Raw genomic sequence first — 24,168 nt, forward strand, 5'->3', positions numbered from 1 at the left:
AAAACACATTGAAGTTCGATACATTTTTATATCTATATATAACTATTCAAATTGGACAGCAGAACAAGCAGGTTGCAATATGATGGGGGCAGCTCAGAAAAAAAAAAATGTTGCTTACCTTAATGATGCATTGGAGCAAACTGCAGGATGCACCCTGTACCACTTCATCCAAGCAGCTCACTGTGGATCCCTGAAATATAAAAAAAAAACAACTAATCAGTAAACTAACGGAGCTTCAATACCAGATCCAGATATGGAGTGTTTTGGGGAGACGCAGGGATTTCCGTAGTTCAGTGAATGCGTCCCTGCCTGTGTGTGGAGTTTATTATTCCGCTGTTTATGAGCGCTCCTCCACAGTCCCAATTGTCCCTGTTGGACTTAATGAAAGCCGACAATATGACTGGAACTCTGGCCTTCTGCCTATCTGTCCCAGCGCTACAGCATATTTGTTTTTCCTGTCATTTTCGGGAGCCACAGGGAAAGTCTAAAAGTCAATCTACCTGTCGATCGCGATCGACGCGTTTGTGACCAATGTCCTAGACGGAGAGAATCTTTTGGAAACAATGATGCAGGTGCCCATATTCGCTTCCTGATCTGGTCTTATCATATATCAATAAACTACCAGCGGTGAATGCAACATGGATAACAAAGTATGCACGTTTCTCAAACATACTTTCAGTAACACAAGAGATCCCTGCACTTACTTTGCACCTTTGCTGTTCCTCATTCGTAGTTTTTGAAGCCAAACAATCTTCATAACTCATCATGACTAATGCATACAATTGGTTTCGTGCATTTGCCACTTTTTGCATATGAACTTTTACACATCTCGTCGTATTAATTTGAGTCTTTATGCTCCCTGGCAGTGTTGTTTGCAAACCTGACTGAGAGTTGGTTCTATCCTGAGCTGAAAATGGAGCAGGATGGTGGGAAAAAGGGCTTAGAGCAAGGGCACAGAACAGCCATGTCCATGCATGCAGTAGTCTTTGTCGTGTGAGTGTCATCTAGGTGTCTGTCTCTACAAATCAGAGATACATCTTAAGACTGCATGCAAAACCTTACTGTGGTTTTATGTGAATCTAAAAACTGAAACTAAACAGAACATGCATACAAACAATCCAACCTACAGGCAGATTTCCTGGATTGGGACCAACTGCAATATCTGCTGAAGCAGAGCCGAAGGGAAGGTGGCCTGACGCTGGCCATGGCCAGGCTGAAGGAACCACTGCCAGGGTGATTATAGATTCTGAAAGCACCACTGGACTCTGAGGCAGAGATTATTATAAATTTGGTCATTGGCAATGAGGACACTACAGGGGAGGGGAAAAACAAATATTAGGGCCCCCTTCAATGCCGGGGCCAGTGTGAGCTGTTTTCCATTTTAATGCATTATGTGTGTATAAGGGAGAGAGGGGAAATGAGGTTTTCTTTTCGCCTCTGTGTGTGCGTGCGTGTGTGTGTGTGTGTGTGTGTGTGTGTGTGTGTGTGTGTGTGTGTGTGTGTCTGTGTGTGTGTGTGTGTGTGTGTGGGGGGGGGTTTTATTCTGCAAACTCAGATTTACATTTCCCTTGCAATGCCTGTGAAATGTTTTCAGACATGGACAGCGTGACTGCAATAATATATAAGGGTTGTGCTCTCGCACACCCTCACCCCTCGTCCCTTCCACATACTTACAAGCGCGCTCACCGCAGGCACAGGCAGTTTGAGAGAATGAGGATAAGGGAGGGCAGCCGTAATTACCAACTATGTGCGAGAAATGGAAATTCACACTTAGTCTGATTCCGTGGTTAGCTTTCAGGCCATTCCTTCACTTAAGCCGATATTGACACATTGACTTAAAGTGAAGCTCTGCTGACGTCACACGGACGCGCCAGTTAAAACACACTGAAAAGTTAGGTCTCAAAGGTTCGTCATTAGATTAGCGAGGCCTAACAAAGGCACACGGGGAAAGAATACGCATTGGACACAGTACTTCCTGCTTCTTTCTGTCAATCTAAATGATTAAAAACTAGTTCTTAAGCAATGACTCTTAAACTGTTTGAGATCTTTATCACAATCCTGATTTCAGTGGTACGTTACTGTAAGTAAGGAGTATGCTGTATTCCAAAATAATGGAATCAGCATAAAAAAAACACCATTTGGTTGCTTTACATATTGAACTACGTTTGATTTCATATAAAGGGAAGCCATGAAATCCATGAAAAAAATTAATTACTTTCACTCTTTACTCATATTCTTTAACAAAAACACTGAACAAGAACACTGAAACCTTTACGAAGGACGGTCGTACTAGATTGAATTAGCGAGGTGTTCCTAATAACACGACAACTGAGAGCATATTAATCTTTGTTTTGATTACTTGCTGTAGTATAATTCCCGGCAAGCTGCAGTGTTTGCAGTTTGCGACAGTAATGGCAATGGCTTCTTTATGTTTGCTATATGAAAAAAAAAAGTGTAAAGTAATTAAAAATGAAATGTAATATCAGCAGGCAGAAAGACATTAGTTACTTCACAGGTGATTTAATTGCATCCCGAGAGCCGCTGGACGCGCCGCGTGTCTCCTCAGTGTAATATTCCGAGGTAGTTTACTGTATTCACTGTATCATTTCTCTTTGTTGGTGCGCAGATATTTCACCCGTGGAAAGGTTGTCCATGCCCGAGGGGTTCAGATTTGCAAAGATCTATCACACAACCAAAATCGCGACCGACCATGGATGTTGCACACATCCATCTATGCATTCAAAACTCACCCCGGGGCTGTATGCCTGCATGAGTTCTATCTAAGCACTTTGCCATTTTAAGTGTAGCATAGATATTGATTCCATAGGTTTGATTCTAAATGCAATGATGTCTTCCTCAGAGAGTTGATTAAACCCTTTTGGTGTTCATGCACTGAGCCTATGTGTGTGTGCGAGGCATAAAATGTACCGATGAGACAGCAGAGACCATTTGTGCCCATGCATGCATGCATGCATTCATTGATAAAAGCATTACAGAAAGCCACAATGTCAGGACGGTGTGATCTAGAGTCGTAGTCGCTCCGACTCAAGCGTCCCCCTGACCTGGGCCTTTGAGCGCAGGGTTTATCTCGTCTTATTCACTTGCTCTTCCACAGTCAATCTGATGGGTCAACTTGACCTGTGTGACTAATTGTTATATAAGCAGAAGTATCAATAGTAACATCAGTAACAACAATAATAGTAGTGCAAATACGTCTAGCACCATTTTTAAACGGCACGTCTTTCTACTTTTGTATGCACGTGTAAAAACAATAAGGAAGGAGGGGAAACAATTTGAATCAGCAGTCACAAAGTAGTAACTATATTAATAGTTGTAGTGTACAGAATGTGTATATCATAAAAATGGTTGTCTGAAAATAATTCTACTTAGCATAGCAAGATCACCAAGTTCCCTGTCTGATCACCGGCGCCATCGCTTGTGTGTTGACCAAGGTGGTTCTTCGATTAACTCAACTGACCGCACAGACAGTTGAGTTAGCCAAAATGCGATACCGGTAACGAGGCAATTTAACAAGCCGAGCGTTTTCAGTTCGACGCCATTAATCCAGAAATCGTTTAACACTCTGCTTCTGCGTGGTCACTGTGTTAAACAGTGGCTGTCTGTCATGATGCCGTCTAGTTAGTTTGACGTGACTGAAGTAATTAGCCGGCTCACATTAATTCCATCCATCCATTTTCAGATGAACTTTTAGGCAAAGTTGGAATTGTTTCCCCTTTCAATTCAGTTTGGGTAAAGCAGTGGAAATGCATGTTAAAATGAGGAGCGATTGCAAGATTATCTCAGCGGACGCTGGTAATATTTGCACGTAATTACCAGTTGACCCCCGCGTTTTTACTCTCTTCACCGAATAACGGAAATGAAAAGACTGCATCAATCAAAGCTCGGCTTTGGGGAGTGAAAAGATGCAAGACAAGGTGAAAGAGATGGGGATGGAGAGGAGAGAGGAAGAGCAGGTACTGCCCACTGTGAGCAGTATAGGATTGACTTTGTGCCCCCTTTACTGCCGGATAAACTAGAAGTGATCACATTCAAACCACAGAGATATATGGTAATTACCACGCAGACTATAAACTCAATTTAACAACAACACAAACCTATCGTAATTAAATTGTCATAATACAGTATTATTGTATGAATAGATTATTTCATAACACACATTTTGCTCACATTTTAGTACCGTTTGAGACCCATCAATAGCTCATATCCAAAATGTTGCAAACTCAAAGAGACGGTTTGTTGTCTTGTGTATTTCTAGATGGTTGAGTGGATCACCCATTGCCACATTTAGCCTGATTTTCACACAATACTGCTGGACAGACGTAGATCAGAGAAATCAAGCTCAGTCATTGGACCTCTGTATTTCTAAAACCCTCACTACATGTCCAAAAACTAATGAGCAAACTTATGACTACATTGACTGATTTGTTTTCTTAAACTGAAGGAAGTACAGAAAAATACCCTAACCGTTTCCTCGAGCCCAAGGTGACATCTTTAAACCACAAGGGTTTTGTTAGTTTAACTGTAATTTGATGGGATAATTAGAACATGCTCACAATTTAAAAAGATGAAACCATGAGATCCTTGTCCTTTTTTGATTGACAACTGCAATTACCTACCGGTTTCTTATATTATAATACATTTTCAAACTCTCACGTCTATAACTAAATGCACATGTAATTGTGATCTATGGAAGAAAATGAAGTTTAGACAAGTTAAATAGCCAAATTAAATAAAAGTCATTATTTTCTCAGAGCTAGCTACCTGAAAGACATGAACATGTAATAATCTTGCGAATTTCCGATCATCATCTGCACTCAGATATCCCATGGCTTTGTTGATCTCAAATTGCTGTAGCGCTGCATGTGAAATGCAGAAGAAAAGGGGACTCACTTTTCATAACAGCTCACGTCGTCTATTTTTCCCCCGACTATTTTTTGAATCTGCCAATGTTAACGGCTACAAGAAGAACACCAGGTCTTATTGACAAAACATAAGGATCTTTGGCTACTGAATAAGCTGGATGTAACGCGATTCTTGGCCATATTTATCTAGAAATAAACATTGTACGTATTACACCACTGTCTATGAACCAGCATGTTAATGCGAAGCAAAATAACTTATTTCCAGTCTACTTTCCCCCGTTGACCAAATGTTGTGTTTACTGGGATTTCTTAAGGGATCGGGGCTCCGAAAGGTTAGGGATGAGAGTGAGAAACAGTGAATGCCGTCATGCATTTATCACGTGTGGCATCTTTTGAATGATATGAAGGAAATCTTGTCATTTTGTCCAGTGACGAAAAAAAAAAGATCTTCACATAAGCACAACACTGCAACACATCACCGCAGAAATACTCATACACATTGTAGCATGCATCTTAGTGATAACAGCAATCTCTGATTCACAGTGCAGGCTAAATAAGGGCAGATTTCATGGGGCAGTAAATGTGCTGTTGAGGAAAAGCAACATTGGATTATAATGTCGGTGCAGCCACATTGAAGGGAGAAAGAAATTAAGCCTCTGTGTATATCACACAGGCGCGCGCACACACACACACACACACACACACACACACACACACACAGACATTTTACCCAGGTCCCCGGAGCTAATTAAAGGGAGGGTAGGCGAGCAGAGATGTGATAACTCAGTGAATCATGTAGAATAGTTGTAATGGGTGACCTTTTTTTCCTCTCCCCATGCAGTGGGCAGAAATCTCATTTGAGAGCAAGCCATTCCAATTTGCTGCAGCGAGGCAGGTGTCAAAGTCTCAAGCAGGCAGAAAAACATCCCTCGGTGCAGTCTCCTTTGTTTGAGATCATGTGATGCCCTGTGTGAAAATGCTAAGAACTAGAAGAAGAGCTACAAAGTCGACTGAGACTGCGGTTTGCGTTTCTTCTCCGCGCACTTCTCTGCCTCCTCCTTTTCTTCTGCCCGCACTTTGATTCGGAATGGAGAAACAAAGAGTGTTTTCCGTCTCCGTGTTTTGTGTATAGAAGGGATTATGTTAGTGATCAGAGCAAACATGAGAATTATAAACACAGTCCATCTTCATTAGGCTGCAGGCCAGATATTACTGGGCTGGACAGCCTGGAATGTTTGGTCGTCCATTTAGCCAAGGGCAGGAGCAGAAGGGCTGCTGTGCAGGGCTTCAACTCCCTTTGATCCTCTGCTGTGTGTGTGTGTGTGTGTGTGTGTGTGTGTGTGTGTGTGTGTGTGTGTGTGTGTGTGTGTGTGTGTGTGTGTGTGTGTGTGTGTGTGTGTGTGTGTGTGAATGCAATGCAATTTCACAACCCAAGTACACCAGCTGGTCCACGTTAAAGTTCCAAGGTAACCATGGCGCCCCGCGGCTGGTGGAGTGTGTGTGTGTGTGTGTCAGAGAGAGTGTGTTTATGTGTGATAACATGTGGTATACGTTTGGATGTGCTCCTCCACCCTTTCTCCCCCTTTGGCTTTGACTTTTAAGGAGTTTCGACACTGAGCTTTTGCCTCCATCAGGTAAACAGGATACAGGTCACTGATAAAACAATATATACACATACACAGCCTCCCATCATGGGAGGATATATGTGCATCCTACTTCCTACCGAATGGCTGAGATTGGGTCACCTTAAATAGTTCCCCTATGCATCACTTTTAATTGTGATTTTCAGCATCACCTGGTGTTAATAGTGTTTGAGCAGCTCTGCGGACATATCCCTTGGGAAAACACCGACTCAGGGAATATATACAATGCTGGGAGTAAACATTGTTATTTTGGAGGGAGTTATGTTCAATCAGTTCACACGCTTTTATTTCTGTTCAATGTAAAATAGTAGACCTTACTTTCATTTAATTTGACTCCATCAAGAAAAAAAATTGTAGTATCACGGTGGAATGCTATGATTGCGATCATGCATTTTTTAGAAGTTATTTAATTCCCTTCCTTATACATGCAACTGCTTGTGTGTGTAACTGGTGATTTAAGGGAGCGACTGCAGTGTGCAACAAGTTCTATTGTGCACAAAAAAGTACTTTGACGGAGTAAAAAAAAAAAAAGGCAATGATAGGCAGGGAGGCTGTTACGGATTTAACCCTGAACACTTTGAAGTGAAATATTTTCCCCGCTACCTGAAAACACATTGCATGACAGCACCGAGACCTAATCTGCCGTATCTAGTAAAGTTTTTTTTCTTTTTCCATCCATAGTTTAATATATAACAACAACATTATCCATACGTCTCGCCTTGCATTGCCTTGCACGGCTATTTGAAAAGAGGAAAATAAATAAGAAAAGCAACAGCCGCAAATTAATGTGCTCTATTCAAAAAGAAGGATTTCAGAGAAGGTCACATCTTTTTGTTTGTGTATTGTTTCGATGTCAGTGGGGTCACCACAACAATTGCCATGGTAACACTGCAGGTGAATGGAGACACACAAATTCATATCCAAGAAATGCTAAGATGTATTTAAAGAAACACCCATGCACATACGGCCTACACATTAAAGCCATAGAAAATCACAAATCCTTATTTCTTTGCTCGCAATAATGCACCAATGTTTGCCCGTCCTGACAATTACATCCCACTCTCTCTCTGTCTTTCTTCCTCTACTTCTATATGTGTGATTGGCGCCGCTGCCGAGCCACCACGATAATTCAGATGGGAACAATTCGAAAAGATTGGATGGGAGAAAGCACAAAACAATTTCTTCGAGCCCGCCGAAGTCTGCCCTGCGACGGATGACGGTTTCCGTGTACATCTGATTAGCAGCTCTCGCGCCGCAGACACGGCCCGGGGTGTCGTCAGCCTGGGAGAGGTTTGAATTCACGGTTCAGGTAAGATTTGTGGTCCCTGCTACGAAACCAGGTGATAACCAGGACGTCACAGTGACACATACTGGAAGCATTCGTCGAACAATCCTCACTATGGCCAATTACATTGGGGAATTTATCGAATTGCATTTTCATATTTCTCCATGCGACAGCCACATGTGGTGCAGGCATAAGCGAGCTTTTTTGGACATGTCGGGTTTTAACCTCAAAGAAATACTTTTTTATCTAATTAGCCCTGCAAAGTAAAAATGTGTGCGATGTGTTTTCACACGCCGCGTTGCTACTTCAGGTACCACTGCGGTTGTGACTGAATTAAAAACCCTTGTGGTCTACCCAAAGGATCTCACTTTCAAAAACGCAATGTGTACAAACATGCAGCACCCCCCGCCCCCAGTCCCTGCTTCGACTGCGACTTTCTACTTCTTTTAGTAAACAGCCAAAAGGCTGCGCCACGAGCTTCCTACGATGATGAAAGAGCGTTCAGGATTTCCACATTTCAAATTTTAATTGCACATGCTGCACCTTTACCGGGCCCTTTTAATTGTTATATTTATAAGACAAAAAATAAATATATTTATAAGAAAGTTCCCATCGCTGACAGGGAGCACACCAAACATTTTACAGTAAGTGAACACCTACACCGACACCCATGAAGAGGTTTAATCTTTCCGCGAAATGAAAAATCATCCTGCTACCAAGCTGTCCACGTGATGAGAAAAATCTAATGAAAATATAGTGCTACATATTGATAATGATATTCTGTATCTTTCTATCCCCACCTAATCAGAGGTGGAATACGGCACAGAGTCTCCCCTCTCTCCTGCCCTGACAGCCACAATTCATCACAGCTTTAATTTAGTCTGTTACTGGGGTGTCGATAGGACGAACGCTGCTTCGTGACCCTCTCTCTCTCTCTCTCTCTCTCTCTCTCTCTCACACTCAATCACACACACACACACACACACACACACACACACACACACACACACACACACACACACACACACACACACACACACACACACACACACACACACACACACACACACACACACACACACACACACACACACACACACACACACACACAAATGTACCCCATTTCATACACACAAACATACGTACATACTGAGGCATACCTCCTCCCATAGTCCAGGGCGGCTATCTGTTGTGTGGTTGGCTGTGGCCCTTCGCTCAAGGCCCTTCTCCCTAGATGTATCATCAGTCATTTAAAGCAATTAAGTACTTCTCAATGAGAATAGCCCGCTCTTCCTTCAGCAAGACGGAGAGGAGCGATTCACAAAGCCATTTTCTACCAAATCCTATTAAAGGTGGGGAAGGGAGGGGGGAGAAAAAACGAGGTTGAAGACTTAAAATGGAGGGCTTTTATTTAAGGACTAGGAGGTATTACAGGCCAGATTACTCCTGGCTTATGTTCCTAGTCTGGGAAATTACATTCCCACTTTTTTTTTTTTTTTTTGGAGTGCCCAGGCTTTGGAGTCGAAGATGAGAATCACCTTAAGTCTCTCTTGTTTTTCACTTCTCCACTTCAGTGGGTTGTTCTTGTTCTTGTTGTTGTGTTTTGCGAAAAAAAGATTTCTGTTTTCCCACTTTTATTGGCACCTACTGATCTTTTAGATACCTCTTGGGGTGTGTTTTTTGGGGTGTGGGGTTTATGTCAATTCTATCCGGATCTTTCAAGGGAAATTACTTTTTCATTCCAAGATCTAGTCTTAATTATTGGTAGCAAGGAAAAGACACGAGCACGAATTTCATAGGATAAAACTGCTTCGCTTCAATCTCAACACGGTTTACAACTGTACGCCATATAAACACAGCAGCGAGTAAAAACACCAACACAAAATCTATCTTTCTTTTGATCATATTCATTCCCTACCTCAATTACTTCGTTTCACACTGGAGGTCCAAGCTGACTTTGTCAAAATCACAACATGGGTTTTTACTTCACCTTATCCATACTACAACCACCATGACGCAATGTTTCCCTAACTCTCATGTAGTGCAGTTGGCTGCAAAATACACAGTAGGCATACTCATGCTCATGAGGAGATAAAGAAAGAACTGCTGACGTGTCGAGAATGCATATTTTGCAAATGCACTCACATTTATGTTCAATTAACATTTTGTCTGCTATGCTGATTTAAAGAGTGACCTAGAGGCCATCATATTTAGCTAGTGTCAAAGAGTTGTATTATACACCAAATCTCACACACTCTTCTTAACCCTGGTCCGAAACAGTTGGCAAGTTTGTAAACCACACAGACAACTCCAAGTGAAAGTAGAAGATTATTGGTCAGATGTGTCTGGGGTTGGAGCAACAAAAAAAAGCAAATACACAAAGGGGGTACCTCATTCTTTGCTGCACAAGTGAGACCTCAAGTTAGAGCTGAGGCTGGGTGCTACTAAAACCATGACAGCTTCAGCTTGTGTGCTCTGCTGCATCCCAGAGTGCAAAGCCATTAGGCCCAAACTTGTGGATCACGCCTGGTAGTTTGAATCAAGGCCGAATCACGTTTCCAATCACAAACAAAAGTGTGTCCGGTAGCGAACAGAGACCGCCTCTAATAAAAGTTCTTGGTTTGGATGCTTACACTTGTGTGCAATGACTATGTTCACACCTGCTGAAAAGAAGAACACTACACAACGTAACCACGGATTAAATATTTAAAGAAAATCACCACCTTAAATAATAGTTGTGGAGTTTCTCGTCCGCCTCTGCTCTGCACTTGCCCATTCCCGTCCCGCTCAAGCGGACAGATGCATGTCGCTATACGCTTCCTGTCACCGCAGCACCTGAAACACATCACTTGTTATACGGCGCGTTTCACAGGATTCTAGATTGCGGCCCAGGCCGTAACCTTCACTGACAGCACGGAGGGTCCTGCAAAGTCATTATCCCCTCCCTTGATCAGCCACTGTGCAGACGAAAGCCTCCGCTGTTGGCCTTTTTTTTAACTCGGGGCACATTTACTTTTGGACTCGCGGCCAAGACGGCCTGTCTTCACCCTGACAAAAGGAGCGGGACATTTTCAAAACATTGAAAAAGTATGTATGTAGGTATGCGAGTCAGAGTGTGTGCAAGGCCACTGATGTATATGAATGCAGGCGTGTGTGTTTGTGTGTGTGTGTGTGTGTGTGTGTGTGTCTGGATATGTACTGTATGTGTGCGCTTACCTCTGCCAAACTGTAAAACAGGTTTGGGGTTTATTTTTGTTATGTGAAAGCAAGGCTTAGTACTGCTGAAACAGACATCTGCAAAGAATAGACCTACTCATTTGGCGTTAATCAAAACAGCCTGACTTTATTCATGTAGCTGCAGTGATCTGCGAGCCTCTGGCAAGAGCAGAGAGAAAGAAAACACAGATGTGTACACGCTACACACACACACACTCATGCTACACACACACACTCATGCTACACACACACACACACACACACACACACACACACACACACACACACACACACACACACACACACACACACACACACACACACACACACACACACACACACACACACACACACACACACACACACACACACACACACACACACACACACACACACACACACACACACACATTTGAATATAAGGTCAAATAGCTTTATCAATAACTGTGGAAAATGTGTTTTGTGAGGAGAAGGAGCAGCTGATCTGACAGTGGCCACCGCCCTGATGAATAACCGCCAGGCGAATCGATAGGAAAGAGGAGTTGAGGTGCAGTGGGGGAACGTTTTGTCATCCAGCGGTACACTCCAATATCTAAGCTCATCCATCAAAGGCAGCAATGGCACTCCGTCCTCGGCTTTAATTGAAAGCACACTGAAACAAGTTATTTACATGACGGGCTGGATTCGAACGGGTGCGCGTCGGCTGGGAGCTCTGCTGTTTTGCGCTTGCTAAATGTTTGTTTCATGAGTGGGACACTTGACTGTCCTGAACGCGGTGGACTGTCAGCCAATTGCGGGAAATGTAGACAAATGGTCATGTATCCAGTCTGTCATAAAAGGCGAGAAACAGTAAAATGGGGCATTTCTCTTTTAAATAGGTGCGTATTTACGGCTTTTGTGTATTCACCGTTGACAATCACAAAAACTGCCTTCAAGGAGCAGACATTTTCATAATCCTGTCAAAGAGATCACCATAAAACAGAAATACGTTTAAAAAAATAAATGAGTATAATTTGAAACCCCAAAAAGCTTCTCATCGCTTCGTTTCTTTTAAGAAATAAAACAACAAACCACAGTCTTGTGGTTTAAAGGCAACCAGACATCTTTTTTATTGTTCGTTTTCAAATATGTCCTTCCTTTTTTTTTTTCCTTTGGCAGCATACGGGGATTGAATTTAGGTTGGCTGCCTTTGTAACTAAAGATGCTATAGGGTTTAATTTGTATTCACGTACTCCATGGTTTAAGGGATCCCTACCGGGAAGCTACATCTGAGTTTTTGGGGTTTGTGCTTCTTTGCTGTATCAAGCCTTGAATGTCAGCTCGGTGGATATTACATTCTGGACATGTGTCTATACGTTTGTATGATATTTCAACTCACCAGTGTACAATTTAACATCATATAACATGACATATGTAGCATATGAGACTAAGTATGTCAGACAAAGGACCAAAACTGAAATATTGGCCCAAAATGTGAACCAGCAAACACGTCCAAGCCATTTACAAGCTTGATGCTGAAATCCTGGTTTTATAACCACGACGTCGTCTAGACAACAAAAAACACTTCATACATCAGTTAAAGACAATGCCTTTGCAGTGATTTCGGCCATTTTTACATGCATAATGATCACTCTGAGATGAAAATGAAACGTTGCAAACGATCGTTGGCCTCTTGGCCACTCGCTGAACATACAGAGAGATATGTGACATGGCTTAGATCTGTTCACAAAAGAACCAGATTTGTCACCATGTGTTTCTTTTTTAAGTTTCTCAAGGGGTAAGTTGGCAACACTGCCTCTGAATGCGACCCTCTGATGATGTGAAAGAAACAGAGCATGACAGTGCATGGTGAAAGAACAACAGCCAATGGGGAAACTCCAACAATTGGGCTGCGGACCAATGGTGTAACTTCATGACGTCTGTGTTCACAGGTTGGGCCCCACTGTTGTGGTCCAGCCCAAAATAATAATAATAAAAAAACTCACCTTACAATTGCTTTGAATGTGTCTTTGTTTTAGCACTTTCGTCAATGTTTGAATTGAATTGTCAAAATATGTTTGGAGTTAAGTGGTCAAAGAGCTCAAAAGAAAATCCTCCACAATACGTCGAGCTCAGTACAGTGGGATCGAGCGTTTGTCCTCCCGTGGTCAGCCTTTTCCAATTCACGGGAGGTCTTCAAAGAGCGAGTGATGCACTGCTCTGTATCGTGTTTGCCCTGGGTGACCCGGTCTGAACTCCAGATGCTACTGTGTGTCACCATGTCACAACCAGAGCCAAAAGGGCCAGGGGGAGGAGAGCCTGTCTGCCTGGGAGCCAGCTAACATCTGTCGAGCATATCCACATGTGTAGCAGACATACAGAAAGACTCCTCAGACCACACTGACTCTCACACTGCAGGGCAGGATCCAGCGCCATAGAAACCGAAAATGTTGGAGCCAAAACAGGGACTGTTTTTAGAGTTGCAGCAGGCACAGCCAAGGCCAGACAAGGCTAAGCCAACACTTATTCACACTATGAGAAACCCAATTTCCCCCAAAAGCAAAGTTGATTTCTTTTTTCTTTTTCTTTTTTTTTTGCTTTAATCTTGGTGCCATAAATATGATTTGCCAACTGATTCATAAACAATATTCAAGCAAATGACTTATTCCTACCAGTTTGTGTTGTGAACATGTTCACTTGGCCCCAGCCCAGGCCCTGGCAAATTACCCATGGCCCTATTATGAGAAAGTGACGATTGGGATAGCTTACAGAGGCACCAGGCTTGCCTATTAGCAGGGGGTCCAGGGACGAAAAAGTCGTATTTCGACTTTTTCTTTCTTTCCTTTTGTGCTTCCAAACCAATTAAATAAAGCACGGGTTGAAATATTACACAGCATTGGCTCTTTGTAACTCAACTTTTATAGGTAAAACAGATGCTTCTGGCAAATGTGAAGGGGTGAAATTTACATCCACTTATCCCAAATGTTCTAAATACTCTTTCCGGTTATTGTCTGCATCCAGGCTGGGTCCCGGGCGACGGAGGAGGGATTGGGATTGTACTGGGAAACCACAGTGAGGCGGGCCAGCCAAGTTCAACTGGGAGTTCAAGGCTAAATCAATGCATATTTCCTTTTTAGTGGAGACGAGGCAAGCCAAACGCACACTCTTTCCTCTACGCAGGACGTCAGCCTGAGTTAAATAGTGCCTGGAAGAGTCTCTTCCATTGGTGGGTATGAATTTCACGAGAGATAATTTGCCTGCTTTGCAATCCCACAAATTCATATGGTTGAATTTCTTCTGCTCGCCCGAATTCATTGTCAAACTTATTAGCAGGGTATGGCTCAGTGCCACTGTTTGTCTAAGGCGGCTGCACTCGAAGGCCTTTGCAGACTACATGAGGAAACCTTGGCCAGCTCTTCTAAATATGTTTTAGTTGAAGTGTCCAGATACATTTTCTCTACCGTCACAGCTCTGAAGCAGCCTTGGCTCACTGGAGCTTTGTGCATGTGTTAATGCTGAAGAGGTTGAGTTATTTTAGCAGCACATTTGATAGTATGTTGACATATGTGATATTCTGGCCAAAGCCCTGCGAACCATAGGCCAATATGCATTGTTCTGGTTTTAGTTGCCTCAGGGGTTCACAGTGTATTTGAACATGCTGTCCAATCAATGCTGCATCGTCTTTATCAAGTGAAAATGCTTACGTACATAGCTGGTTTCATGGCCATGAAGCAGTTATTTGCATGATAAAAAAAAGAGAGGAGAAAATAGAAAATTGCAGATTTAGTGGGGAATTCAGAGAGTTGAAAAATGAGGAGCGATGCTTTAGAGGTTATTTGCCCTCATCATTGAAATGCATCTGCCTAGCCTAAGGGTTTGTGGGGTAAATGAGCCTTGATGATTATTTTCATAAAAAGCAATAAAGAGCAGTAATTATAAAAATGCCAATAAGAATTCATCTTTCAAAAATCTATAAAGCTATTAAGTCCGTAATTAAAAAGATGAGCGGCTAAGTCTGAGAAAATTGCATTTTCCTGCACAAGTGACTGTGAAGCCTCATCTCGTGTTTGTTTTTCAAATTCTCCAACAAAAACATTAACTTTGAAATATTAATCCGATCTATGGTATTGATAGGACCCTCCATTAAAAGACAGAGGCCTGTGCTCCATACACACACGCTTCATTAGCTACACCTCGGCTGCACAAGGGTCATTAAGCTTGACAATTACACACACGGACACAGATACAGACATAGGCGCACACAGATACAGACATAGGCGCGCACACACACACACACACACACTAATGCTATACAGTGGCGTCTGTACCTCCAACCTGCTCAATGTGTGCAAAGTGTTATTAGCACTTAATTACATTTTAAAGACCCAATCAGTACATTTTAATGAGAATAAATAATAAGGTTTGATCACATACACATGCGTAGAGATGACTGATTTACATTGTGCATTAAAAAATAAACTTGTTATTGAACATGTAGAAAACAGAAAGTCTAGAGTCCTACAAAGTGTATTTTTTTGCTCATTGATGCTGTAATTGTTTTTGTTGCAAGTGATAAACCGATCTCTTAGCATTACAAGACCTGGGAAATCTTTGTGTGATTGTTTCAGTGATTACTGATACGGATGCCGTGTCTCCATGTTGGAGGGATTTCAGTTTCTAAATGTGAATAATAATAAACGGCGCACCGTAATAAATTGGCTTCAATGGACTCGCAAGGAATCGTGCAAGGCCAGATTTGAATTATAAATGTTTACTTGTCGTCTCTCCAGCACTCAGTGATCAACTCCCATCTCCGATGTTTGCACCGAGTGAGTGTTTGTGTGTACGCACATCTCACTCCCCCTAATGTTTTGATCCGGTGCGTGCGTGTTCACAGTGGACATTAGGCCATCTCTCAAACCTGTAATGGGCTTTGATTCCCCAGGGTTGCAGTGAGATGGCCACTTCTTACATTAGCCAGTCAGGTATGACAGCGCCACGACTTGCTTCCCCCTCGGCCAGCCCGGATAAATAATAAATGAAAGTGGTATTTCAGTCCTCCAAATCATCCGCGGGGTCAAGACTCCCTTCTCGTGGTGAACTTTGTAAGATGCGCCGAAGCGCAGAGAGATGCTAAAGGTTAGCGTCTCGGACAAGACAATCGTGCATTCGGTCTGCAAGCACAAGTAGTTCATAAACATCCACCACAATATCAGGCCCCCTACCAGCTAGTGAGGAGATTTTTTTTTTCTTTTCTTTTCTTTTTTTTCTTCCCCGCACCCAGTGTCTTCCCTCGGCCTCTGTGGGGGAATGGAAAGACACACGAACGAGGAAAAGTTTGCATTCTCGCAGAGCATACATCTGCTTCTAAGCTGGCATTTTGTATTGATTTTTCCCGAAGCCTGTAATTTTGAAGAGCTTGTAACAGAAGATGAGGTAAATATCTTTGTATTTGCTCAAATGGTTTCAGATTGGATTGGATTGAGATGAAAATGGTGGAGATGGGCAAATCTAGCAATTTCACATAATTGTCTGGTAATATATTACCGTTGTTCTAAGACTGTCGGATGAAAGACCCAGAAATGGACTGGAGTAGCTGAAGGCACTTACTCCCCATGTCTTTGACATGTCTTAGTGTCTGCTGACCGCGATGGGGTTGCATTTATCCTTTGGTGAAGAGCTCTCTTGCTACAGCTTCAAGTATCAGTTACTTCAATGCAAATTACATCCTTGACATTCACAAAGACTTTGTCACTCCTGGTGCTGGACTCAGGAAACAAAATGTCAATACAACTTCACACTTCAGATTAGATTAGATCAGGTCAGATCTGGAAGGAGCAAAAACAAAACAAAAAACTCCTGCAGCCCAAATCACAGACAGACGGGTCAGTTCTCCTCCATATGTAAATTTATTTTCAATAAAACAAATTATTTATCGACTTTTTTGTTGTTTCTTTATCTCAGCAAACCGGACTTCAAAGCGACGACCCTTTCACAAATCTCCCCCGTGTGCTGGCAAGTCGCAGAGCCGAGTTAATAACCATTGTTTACAACCCCATTCCAGGCAGGCATCTTGGTTCATTTTTCTATTTACCCTGGAAGGTGAAGTTAACCTTCTTCAGCTCATTGTAGCCAGAGGAGAACGGTAGAGATTAGTGTATTGGTCGTGGTGATGTGACTGTGCATAAAGTACATGACAAGACCTAACTGCACGGACAAAAATGGCTATTCCCTACAAGGCAGCTGCAATAGGACTTTTGCCCGATAAAACAAGTGGATGGCTTTTTTTTCTTCTTTTTCTCTCTGCCTGTTGGCACGTTGCCAAACAGTAGCACTCATCTGTTCCAGAGTTTTCCTTTTCTATCCATCCATCCATCCATCCATCCATCAATCAAGTGGGCCACTTAAACAAGGAACTCATCAGAACAAAGAAATCAGCTTTGAGCGTCAGTCCTCTTTTCATTAGAGGCACATACAAACCAAAGTGCATTCAGTGTGTGTGTGTGTGTGTGTGTGTGTGTGTGTGTGTGTGTGTGTGTGTGTGTGCATACGGTGCGCGCGGTGTGCTTATTAACCGAGGTCAGCTAATTATTTGGCCAGGCTAATGAAGGTCAGTGTGCTTGTCTGTCTCCATGCTGATGGCCTGTACCTGATTGGGATAAGTACTCCTCTTCAACCTCCCCGTCATCAGTCATCTTGATTAAAGGACTGTATTGAATTAAGCGAACGCCTTTCTTTAACCTGTCTTATACCTTCATACAGTTTACGCTTTATTATTGCATTTTCTGTTACATTCAGTACCAACGTTTCGCCATTGTATTAATCTTAAGCTCACATTAGACCGCACATACGATTCAAACAGTGAACACATGCGCCACAGAGGTATTCACATTAATCTTGTTAAGAAATGTTGTTGAAAAGTATACTAAATGGAATTCGCCAGTATTTCTTTGGTTTTGTGTACAGGTGGAGACACTCTCTTGTCACTCATGAAATGAACTACGTTGTCATCAACATTCAATGGAACGATCCAAAACGCAGTGTGCAATTATCCATAATGGAAAGGAACTCTGATGCCAAAGGTTTTGTTCATATATATGCGGGCTTGTCACAATTTAAAATTGTGTGCTAAGAATGGTGCCATTATCATGATGGATGGGCCAAACCAAATTAGGTAGATTTGATAATAAGAGTTAAATTACACATCCACTTACCTGCATGCCTAATGAACTGAAAGCGACATTGTCTATTATTCTTGTATCATGCATGATTAGCACTCTGTATGAATATGTTGAGGCTGCCATGGCTGTCGCTCACTCCAAATCACATGCAGTATTCTGCCATTGTACATGTGAGCACTGGGTTATTGTGACAGAAACAGAGGAGATCTTGACTGTGTCAGTGGCAGCCATTAAGAGAAAGGCAATTATGATGGAAAATAAAGAGTGGAGTAGAGTAGATCCCAAAACGAGATACAGTTTTTATCATGCGGAGGAAAAGGAGAGAGGAAAAAGTCAAGTCTGACAGAATGATACCAAAGCTCTAGAATAATTATTTGGAAATTAAAAGTTGGAGATCTGACAATTTCGTATGGTGATGAATCTTGTAGGTGTCCACAATCTACGTTCGAGGTAATTTGTACAGATTGTGACATTTTGAGACACTAAATCTACCTTAATGGTCCGATTCCTGTGTGACGCATGTGAAACACAATGAGCTGGCAGCACAAGGCAGATGAGGAGCAGGATGTCAGCAGTGACGCTTGTCAGATATTTCTCAATGCAAGGCTGTCTGTAAAAAAAAATTTGGCCAACAGCAGGTATTGCAAGAAATCTATCCGACCACCTTTAAAGGAGGAATCCAAAAGAATATGGTGAGTTTTTCACTTAGATTCGTACCCCACACATTTGTATCCCACAAGGTTTTTTTATTATCTGACACATTAAAACAGACTACTTAAAGGAGACGTATTATGTTCATATTCAGGTTCATGATTTTAATTTGGGTTATTACTTGAAAACACAGCAGGCTGTGAAAAGTATTGGATTATAATGCATTGATATTCTGACAAAGAAGCTTGTTTCCTCACGCTCTTTCTCACAAAATAAAGATGAATATTTAGATGTTATGTTGTCTAGTGGAAACCATGTAACCTTGTAACTTTTTTTTTTTTATTATTATATTCTACAGGTCAGTCATGTAGCGCATAGAATTTCTAATTCAGGGGATCAGTTGCACAAACGATCCGCTTTCCCAGCAAGGAATTGCTCCGTACATTTATTCTCCATCAGTCCTGGTCTGGCTACTCCTGCAAGCCCCAGTTCCTGGGCCCCAGCATCTCTAACAAGCAGCGGATACAGCGCTGGATTACTGTAGGCGTTAAATCAATAGCTGCTGGTCTCCCAGGCACAGCTATAGATTATGAATCAGTGTTGGTGAGCAGAGCGGCATGGTGGCGAAAGGGAGTAGGGAGACGGAGCAAGAGTGGAGGGAAAGAGCGAGAGAGAGAGAGAGAGACAGAGAGCGAACGAGGAAGAAAGCGGGATAAATAACAATTGGTTGCATCCAAATGATGCAGTATTGTCATATTTCTATATAAGTATACTGTCTTTGAATGACAATCGTAAAATGGGGAAAAGGCAAAATTCCTGTTTAAATTATTAGGTGTGCATACATTCACCTGCGAATCAATAAAGAGAATGTAATATCTATCGATCATGTCTTTGTGGACGAGGAAATATTCCGTCATATAAACATAAATGAGGCATACTATTGGGCAAATGCAAGTAAACGGAGCGTTCAAGGTGAAACTAATTGATTTTTTTCGACTTAAAACCTGTGACATTGTGACATTTCCATTTTGATTATGGTTTTCAAGTTCATGCGGCATTCTCTCTGTGATTGCAAAAATAATTGATCATTTGAAAAAATGATTTTGCAGCAGAAGATGCAATGTTTTCAGTCAAGCCCCACGAAAAAATCTAAAGATTGCAACAAAGCCCATTAACCTGTGATCAAAAACCTGTGATAATCTCCGCAGTGAGCTCCGCTGTTTTTGAGTATCGGTTTAATTCAAGGCCCTGTGAGTCCTGTTTACAGACGTATCTAAGTGGCTTGATTCAACTGCCAATGAATATCGGCATGTGTCTACACCCCATAGACCCTGCTATTAGGGGTGGAGACCACAGGGTTAGCCAAACACAAACTGAACATGACATCTCCCTCGCCTCTGCAAGTCTGACACACACACACACACACACACACCTGCCTGTTCACAGTCATGCATGCACTAGAAAAAAGCTAAAATAAAATGTAGACTTCAATGCATAACCCATGCAGATCAAGCAAGCACATATTCAGCGCTCAAAAAACCCCCAAATCCTACAAACACATGACACGACATACATGCAAACAAACGCCGCACAAACACTCAACAACCTTGCTATAGGGGGAGAGTTCCTAGACCCATACTGCCCCCTGGCTCGCCTCGCCTCCCTCTGTTTGTCGAGCAGCGCAGACGCCGGAGGAATAACTTGTCTCCCACCACAGATTCAGGGTCAGATTACCCTGCACCGGCTCCCTAAACTTAACCATTTAGAAGGATAAGAAAATATCTGTTCCAGGATCAGTGGCTGGGGGGCTTGGGATGATATTGAGGAGCTGTCAGAGGTGACTGAGTTCAGGGTCAGGCACACCGGCTGCCATGTGGTGGGAATAGGGTCAACCCGGGCTACCTAATGGAGCAGGGCCTAGGAACAAGAGATTGAACCAATTTAAAAAAAACTCACCGAGCAAATGCTAATGGCTATGCCACAAAACAAAAGGGACACAGTTGATTCAAACAGAGTGACTTCATGAGCCCAATGGTACTGGGAAGTTAGTTGAGGTATTTAAGTACAACTAATTGCCTATTATCTTAAGCTGGTAATTACACCCCGAGACTTTTGAAAAGGTTGTAAAACATTACGTTCTAATGCAAAGCAATTGTAAATCACATGGTGGTTAATAATTGTTCTCTCTATGGATAATTGTAGAACAGACACAGTGGTTGCTGAGTCTGGCAGCCAGGAGCTGTGTCTGAACGACTGAGTCTCGGAAGTGGCTGCTGCTCCCGTATGGAGCTGTCAAGGTCGGCGGGGACACACACACACACACACGCACACGCACACGCACACACACACACACACACACACACACACACACACACACACACACACACACACACACACACACACACACACACACACACACACACACACACACACACACACAGAGCACCAGAATGATTAATCTGTCAATCAATGCTTCCATTTCCTGCAGTGAGCCCTCCTCTTTTTCCTGCAAGGTTCCTGTGAACATAGGCGAGAGCTTGCAAGATTGGTGTGCAAGTTTGTGTGCGTGTGAGGCTTACGCTACCTTTGGGGACGTTTCTGACTAAAGACGAGTTTGTCCAATTCAGGGCAAAAGCCATGTCCCCTATTTTGGGTCAGAGGATACGAACAGGGTTAGGTTAAGGTCAGTGTAAGGGTTAGGGTAATTCTGCAGGAAATGAATGCAAGTCCACGTAATGTCCCCATAAGTATCCCATATGACAATGTTAGCGCGTGTGTATGTGTGTGTCTGTGTGTGTATGCTTCGTGCAATCAGAGCCTATTCACAACATTTTACACAGCACACCACTGTGTCGCGGCTAAAATGCTGAACATTACGCCGTGGCATCCAATCTCCTTATTGCACACTGCCGCCGTGCACCACAGTGAGTTATCATGGCATGTCCATTTCACTGCATGCTGCTCCGATGATGGCAGCTGGGAGAGCGCCGGCTGTCGGAAGGGGCCCTGACTAGTGAAGCCATTAGGTAGAAATGGAGTCACAAAAGATGTACAAATCGCAGTAGGGGATACTGTGGCAGACGTACGCACAGTGCACTAGTGGCTAGACCGGTTCTCATGCTGTGTCTGGACAGCTTGACACAGCGGTGATGGTGGACGCATGCGCTACACCTGTGTCTTCATTGAAGGTAGATTTAAGTCTGAGCCGCAGTGTACGGCACTGCCCAGCAACATCCGAATCCATAGTGCAAAGGTATGGATTCGGACAGGTCCCCCAATGTAAAGAGCAACCAATTTAGAAGCTTTTAAAAGTATGTTAACATCTGCAGTGACTGTAGATGTTCACTCTTGACCTTCGGGAACAATACTTGATGAAGATAATCTGAGTCCAGGGTCCACTTACTACGGCATCAACGCTTACAACCATAGCTCACAGATCTTCATTTGAACCCGCCCCCAACAGAGATGGGGGTCGTGACCTGCTTCCCATTTACAACCTGAGCCAGAACCATCTCCATCACTTGCATCGTTGATTTAGCTCCTTGCTGTAATACAAACTGGCTAATGAGATGAGCGCACTCCTTGTTGCCACGTTGTTCACTGTATGTTGTAAAATAAAAATAAAAAAATGTCATCATTAATTTCCATGAAATTAGACTGTTTATTTCTTTTTAAGAAGATGCTTGTTTTTATAATGAACCACCACAGTTCGCTTTTCTTTCTTCCAATTTACATTCTGTCATAAACTGAGCTTAATAACAAAGGAAAATTAATGTCACTGCATTCAGATTTAATGAAAACTGCACGAGCAAAGACTGTGCCTTTAATTAACTGGGGCATTTGAAATAGTTTTTCAAATTTCTGTGATTGTTTACTGCAAACGAATATTTGGACTTATTAACAAGCACTTCATGTGATGATGGCAATAGTCATTTTCCAGTGTCTCTTTTTGTTGTTACACATTACGGCACGATAATTCAGCTGAGCTGTCGCATGTAAACCAGCAACGTTGAAGCTCATTAATAACTCTACTACAACTACAACCACACCAACTATTACAGAAATACTTACAACATCATTTATGACTGTTTCTAAAAGTGCAGTGATCACCCTTATTTATACCATCTCTAACTAATCACCTCTTCCCTTTCTTCCTCATGCCCCCCCCCCCCCCCCCCTCCTTTAGTTCTACACACTCACTTGCTTTCCCCATCACTTCATCTTCTGTCCTGCCCTGCCACTGCTAATTGCAGACGATGAGACCAGTTAAGGAGGAAAAAGTTGGAAAACGGGCACAAATCTATTAGTGCTTTACTTGCGGCAGCTAAAAGAGTTAGCCTTATTCCAGGGGATCCAAACCGCGTCAATCACGTTGGGAGAATTGGATTCCTGAATAAGGAAGTCCCACGAGGGAGGTTAGACTGTCCATCTGGATCAGCAGTAGACACTTCTATTTCATCTCTCCCTCTCCTCTCCTGCTCTCCGTCACCCCTTCTCTCCACCGTGGGGCTGTGTGTGGCAAGGTTCTGTTCTCACTTTAGTGAACCAATAGGGACATAATAGGTATTGATTAAGCTATTAGCCAGCATTACCCAGGCACTGGCAGAGACTGTGTTTAGAGTCAGCACCTCAGGAGTCCGTCACACCATGTCACACAGGGACACACACACACACACACACACACACACATACACACACACACACACACACAGAATTGAGAGGCTGATTGGGTGTGCTGTTGGGTTAGTTAGTGAGGCGACTAAACTACTATTCTCTTATCCATTTCCCTCTGCCCATTCTCCACCTCTATCTAGCCCTGCAACTGAACTCCAATCAAGTGAGGCCGCAGTCCAGAATACATGGTGTTCCAATGAGGTGAGTACAACACACACACACACACACACAGGTATCAGATAAAAGAGGCTTGATTACAAAGGACAAGGTCATAGTGAGGAGTGACACAGGTTGGGGCCAAGCTATCAGAGTCAAGCATCAAGCAAACACCTACAAGTACTGTACGTGCACGCACACGCACACGCGCGCGCGCTCTCACACACACACACACACACACACACACACACACACACACACACACACACACACACACACACACACACACACACACACACACACACACACACACACACACACACACACACACACACACACACACACACACACACACACACACACACGTTTCCAACAAGGCATAGAAAGTACGTGCAGCAGGAAGCATTTGAATGAAAGAAGACAATATTTGTGTCCAGTCTCTAATGTGTGTGTGTGACATGTTATAAACTAAGGCATACAGACATGCGTGAACATTAAAG

The sequence above is a fragment of the Scophthalmus maximus genome, chromosome 21, assembly GCF_022379125.1.
Source record: "Scophthalmus maximus strain ysfricsl-2021 chromosome 21, ASM2237912v1, whole genome shotgun sequence".
Taxonomy (NCBI): Eukaryota; Metazoa; Chordata; class Actinopteri; order Pleuronectiformes; family Scophthalmidae; genus Scophthalmus; species Scophthalmus maximus.